The sequence below is a fragment of the Grammomys surdaster genome, unplaced genomic scaffold (assembly GCF_004785775.1).
Source record: "Grammomys surdaster isolate TR1022 unplaced genomic scaffold, NIH_TR_1.0 125941, whole genome shotgun sequence".
NCBI classification, from domain to species: domain Eukaryota; kingdom Metazoa; phylum Chordata; class Mammalia; order Rodentia; family Muridae; genus Grammomys; species Grammomys surdaster.
Genome location: NW_021620763.1, coordinates 3364038 through 3370037, shown reverse-complemented (window position 1 = coordinate 3370037; position 6000 = coordinate 3364038).

Here is a 6000-nt window from a genome sequence, read left to right as displayed (position 1 = left end):
CAGTCCCCCCTTCAGACCCCAGCACCACTAGCTTTCAAGGCTTTGCAAGAACCTGAGGTTAAATCCCTTTGAGAATCAGCTTTCATAGACCCTCTCCCATCTCTATTACCTTTGATTAAATAGGCTGAAGAAGTAGAGGCAGGAAGATCACCAGTTTGAGGCCAGCCTGGGCTACACCTGGGATGATGAACAAGCTCAAAGGGTGAAGATGCTTGACCCAAACCTGACAATGTGTTCAATCCCTGGGACCTACAAGGTAGACGAAGATAACTCACTCCTGTAGGTTGTCCTCTGACCTCCATAAGCACACTGTAGCATAGGCACACACTTACACCAAAAAAGTAAGAAGTGGGGAAGGGGATTTGGAATGAACTCTGGAACCATCTCAGAACTAGATTCTAATGAAACTCTCCAAAATTAGATGAATTTTCCAGATATAAATGAAGAAAAATGAAGTAACCTCTCATTTCATGCATTCAAAATTACGTTTTAAGTGTTCATTCATTTGGATTTCCCATGCAGAGTTAATGAGAACTCAGTGGTGGAGTGTGAATTGCAAGACAGTTGATGCTCCTGCCCCAAGGCATTCTGGGATGAAGGTATATGAGGGTCTTTTCTTCCCTTGGCCACTTAACTGCAATTCATCTTCCTCACATTTTGAAGTGGAGAATTCAAAGTCCAAGGCTTAGGGTTCCTGGTTGTAGGGCTTCCTACAACTTCCCACTGGGTAGGATACCAGGGCCTTCTCCAATCAGAACACAGCTGCTCTGCCCTGCCTGTTGGGTGGATCAACAGCCAAAGACTTCATGCAGCAAATGGGTTTTACTGCTAGAGGAAGAGTGTAGAAAATCCTTTGAGATCATTTCCCCTTAATTAATAGATCCAATATTTAGCACAGCAAAATTACTTCTCTGTTTAAATTCTCTACTGCAGATTAGTCACAACCCAGTGGTCCTCAGGCTTCTGTTTGGATCCAAGGCCCTTAAGCCCTGTGCTCTCCTTTCTTCTCCTCATCTTTCTAATTCTTCCCTCCCTTACCTCTGTGACCGGAAAAGTGCTGCATCCTTGGTCATGTGGGCCGACTCCAGTGTCCCTGACTCATTCCATGGTCTTCTTTAAGGAGGCGAATCCCTGCTTGCTTGTGCTGTCCAGGGTCCACAGCTGGGCCAGAGCAGATTCTACAGAGCATCGCCATGTGCTACCAAGTCTAGTGCCACACTGGTCTGTCACTGTCTCTGGCAGGCTCCAGTTCAGGACCTCTGGCCTCCCTTCAGACCTACTATCTTCCAGAGTGGCTGGTAAAGGCCATCAATGTCCAGGCTACCTGATCCTTACCAGAGAGAGCTGGGCACAGTGAGGACCATCACATGACTACCTGGAACCATGCTCAGCAAACAAAGACCCAGGGAGCCAGAACGGATAGGGCTGTGCTCAGTGAAGCCACCCATGGTGTGGAAATGGGGTGAGGCTCACGGGAGAATGAGCACCAGAGGTTCTCCTCTCAGCAAACAAGGGTTCTCTGGAGGGAGGAGAGGGGAACTGCCTGTCGCATGGCTCTGAGATTCAATTCAAATTCCTGGAAGGGACAGATTATATAACCAGAGGCAAGTGTGCCTCTTGGCTTCACCTCAGCAATTCACCATTAGAAGCAACTCAGACCATTTACTGAATTTACAGTCTGCCACATTCCGGGCGTTCTGCTAAGCACTTTGTGCACAGATTTGAGCCAGTCTCTTCTAGATGTTGTGTATTGGTTTCCATTGTCCTCTGCTCTATTGAAGTGTTACTTAACACATGATGGGGTTGGGTAAACTCGAGTCTGAAGAGATCCACTCAATCCCCAATGCTCCATACTGAGGGGGTCACCATCCACGCACCCCAGCATGCTCTACCACCCACCATCCCTTCCCCCCACTTGTTCCCGTTTGCCCCAGGCCTGCTTCCCTATCTTTTCTCTCCAGCAGCACCTCCAGAATTTGCTTCCCCATGGGCTCTCATATGGACTAATGGCTGCCAGCAGGAGCCCAACTATGAACACAACGACCCTAACTCTGAGGGGAGTCTAGGTTCAACTATCAGTCTCCTCCATGGCTGGGTGTGGTGTGGTTTAACAGCTCAGAACCCTGCTTCTATCTCTGCATTGCCAAGAAGATAAAAAGTTGTGTTGGGCGATTCTTGGCCTTACACAAATTCTTAATCTCCTGTGTATGTTTTCTCATCAACTACATGCTGATAAAAGCCTTACACTAATTATTAACTGCATGTTGATACCACTTGCGATATTTCACAGATTGTTTGTGAGAGTTAAGTTAATCGACACATGTAAAGCACTTAGAATCGTGCTAATCCCTGTGTGTGTTATTAGTGGTGGCCGTGACAGTTTGTTTACTAAGCAAGGCATGGAACTGTGCAGTAGGTTTTGAGAAGAATACTAACATGAAGATGGGTTCTTGAAGTGCTGGTGCTCAAAGGGCCTAGCTTCAGGTATGAGAGAAACAAGCCTCCATCCCTGTGCTATAAGATAATCCAGCAACAGCATGGACCAGAGGCCTTGGGAGAACAGAGGTGAAGAGCCAGGGAGTCACTCCACTCCTGGCCTTTCTTAAACTCCAGGCAGATTCCCAAGTTGGCAGCTTTTATCCTCCCGAGGTTTTAAAGACATTAATGATGATGATGATGATGATGATGATGACGACGACAGGATGATGAAGATATTGAGTGGCAAACAGATGAAGATTTTTAAATTTTATTTTTAGTTTTTGAATATAAGGGTGTATCTGTGCATCACAGTTGTTCCCGGTACCTGGGAATGTCGGAAGAGGGTGTCAAATCCTCTGGAACTGAAGTTACAGATGGTTGTGAGCTGCCATGTGTTTGCTGGGAATAGAACCTAGGTCTTCCGGAAGAGCAGTCTGTGCTCTTAACCACTGAGCTCTCTCCAGCCTGAGGTGGTTTTTAAATAAGAAAAATAGCACAGACTTTAATAGTCTGAACAGCACCAACATTGTGGTTGCTTTTCCAATGGTTCCATACCTCTCTACCTCCCAGTGCATTCCACTGTCCGGCTGCCCCAACTGCCTCTGCCTTGATCCCAGAAGAAATGGTAGAACACGAATTAAAAAGATAATATTTATAGTAACAAGGAGAACAGGACCGGCAGCTTGTAAGAGTGATGCATGTGCTTTCAGAAGCTGCAGCTGGATGAGTGGTAGTTAATTAACGCACCAGGAACATTGAAATCAAAGCTGGGAAGGGGAGAAATGGTCAAGAAGCCAGCAGGGTGAGTTTCAGAGCCCCAGAAAGGCTTAGGAATCAGAAGCGCCAGGGTCTCTGAAAGTGAGAATACTGGGTAGTAGAAAGCCAGCGGTTCCATCCATGAGGAATGATCATAAGAGCAATCCATGCCTGAGCCTGTCCTGTGGGGCAACCGCTCCTACCCCACCAAAGTGGAGGCGGGGAGGTTCGCGTGGTGCAGAAAGAAATGGAAGGGCTTTGGATTTGGAGTGACCAACAATATACCACCATCACCACCACCACCAACAACAATAATAATAAATAGATGGCCAAGACATTTTTATTCTAGAAGTGAAATGCAAGCTGACACACCTCTCTGTGAGTTCGACTTGTGCTTCCAGATAGACATACAGCTAAGACTGCTGCTGGGAGGATATCCACACGGGTGAGCCTCACAGAACATGGCTGAGAACTGAAAAGCCCCCATGCTGACAGGAGCTCCTAATTAATATTCAAGCAACTCATCACAAAACAGCAAGGATTGCCCACCTTCAGAAGACTTAGGGCAAAAAGCGGGATAAAACATATAAACAGAAGAGACCCAAGGGGCAAGATTGTAAGCAGCATAAGAAAATCCCACAGAAAGTTTTTTTAACTTTTGTAGTTTATTTTATACTTTTAATTTTATTATTCTGTGTGTAGGGGTGTTTTGCCTCTGTGTGTGTGTGTGTGTGTGTGTGTGTGTGTGTGTGTCTACCACATGTTTGCCTGATGCCTGTGAAGGCCAGAAGAAGGCACTAGGCCTCCTGGAACTAGAGTGGTATGCAGTTGTAAACTGACATGGTAGATGCTTGGAATCAAACCAGGTCCCCAGGAAGTGTTTTTAACCACTGCATTCTCTCTTCCAGCCCCTTATAAAAACTTATAAATAATATTTACAGGCAGAAAGGGGAGATATTGAGTCTGTGAAATAGGAATAGGAAGCAAAAGAAAGAGTATTTTTTAAAAGAACTTTTAGACGTTAAAAAGTCCTAATCAAGGCTAAGCAATAGCTGTGCAACGCCTTTAATCCCAGCACTCAGGCAGCAGAGGCAGGTGGATCTCTGAGTTGAAGGCCAGATAGATCTACAGAGTAAGTTTCAGGACAGCCAGGGCTACACAGAGAAACCATGTCTTAAAAAACAAAAACAACAACAACAAAAACAAAAAGAAAACCAACAACAACAAAAAGTCCTAAGCAAAACTTAAAATTCAGCAGAAAGCTAAGAAGGTTTGTTCAGAAAGTCATTTAGCAAACTAGAGAGAAATAGAGGGTGGGATAGAGACAGAGATAGCACTTCTGATTCAAAACCAGAGACATGGGAGGATTAGCTCAGAGTCTCACCGTCTAAGTAACAAAATCCACTAAGTGGAAGGGAGATGTGATTTTAAAGGAAACTGTAGCGTTTCTCATAACCAAAGGCCCTGATTTTCAGGCTTAAATGGCCTGTGAAGGACCCACCACACAGTTATTGTAAACAGTCACAGACATAGTCAGATACATGGACACAGCACACAGGTATAACAGACAAAAACTCAGAGCAAGACCCTTGGTCATGGAAGGCTCATAAGGGGCAGGTATGAGGGAGAAAAGTCAGTATGACGTCAAACTTCCCAACAGCTAATGAGCTAAAGGAAAATGACTTGCAGCCTAGACTTTTAGTGCAAAGGTAGATGAGATATTTCAACCCTGTGTGCAAGATGACTGTGTGGTACTTCAGCCTCTGACTCTATACTGTCTGAGCAGGTTGATGATGTGTTACTGGGAGTGGGGCTAAGGAGGAAGCTGCTACTTGTAAAACAGGGTGCACAAATGAGATATAGACAGCACCAGTCAGCACTGACTTCCACCGAGGGGCTTGATGACCCATAACTATTAGGGTCTGCTACAGCTGTGTGGTTTCTGAAGAGCCACGATGATAAATGTTCTAGTGTATAAACCAGTCCATCAGCAAAGAGGTGTCCACCTCATAATCTCCAAAGGATTTCCTTCAAATAGTAGACACTTGGATTTCACCCTGAGGCTGGAGTGATCCAGAGAGCTTTGGGAGGGGTGAGGTGAAGAAAATCAGTAAACTGAGGAGACTAGAGGAGAGAGTATTTCCACAGATAAACTACAATGACTCATTAAAACACCCAAGTGTTGCTGGGTGGTGGTGGCACACGCCTTTAATCCCAGCACTTGGGAGGCAGACACAGGCAGATCTCTGGGTTCAAGACAATCCTGATCTATAGATTGAGTTCCAGGACAGCCTGGGCTACAAAGAGAAACCCTGTCTCGAAAAGCAAAGAACATTGTAGATACCTGAGTCTACAGAACAGTTCCCCTTTTCTGTGGTGCCCTTATTTCTCAGGGACTCTGTAATTGTCTTGTGTAGGCTCATACGACCTCAGAATGAGTTGGCTGGACCATCACTGCCACCTCCTATCTGGCCTCCCTGCTCCATTCTCACCTCAGCCCTGACCTTCATTATATGGCTACCATGGTAATCTTTCCAGAACTCAAATCTTAATTGGTCACTTGGCTGCTCAACGGCTTCCTGTTGTCACCCATCTCTAGAGTGCATGTAGCCAAGTCAGACTCATTCCTCCATACACAGCCCCAAGAATCCCACTTCATGAAGTCCTTTCCGGTGAGATTCTAACTGTATTCCATGACTACACCTACTCATGCAACCACACTTGGGTATCTTTATATTTCCCAGTTGTCTTTGAGCTTTTCTGAGC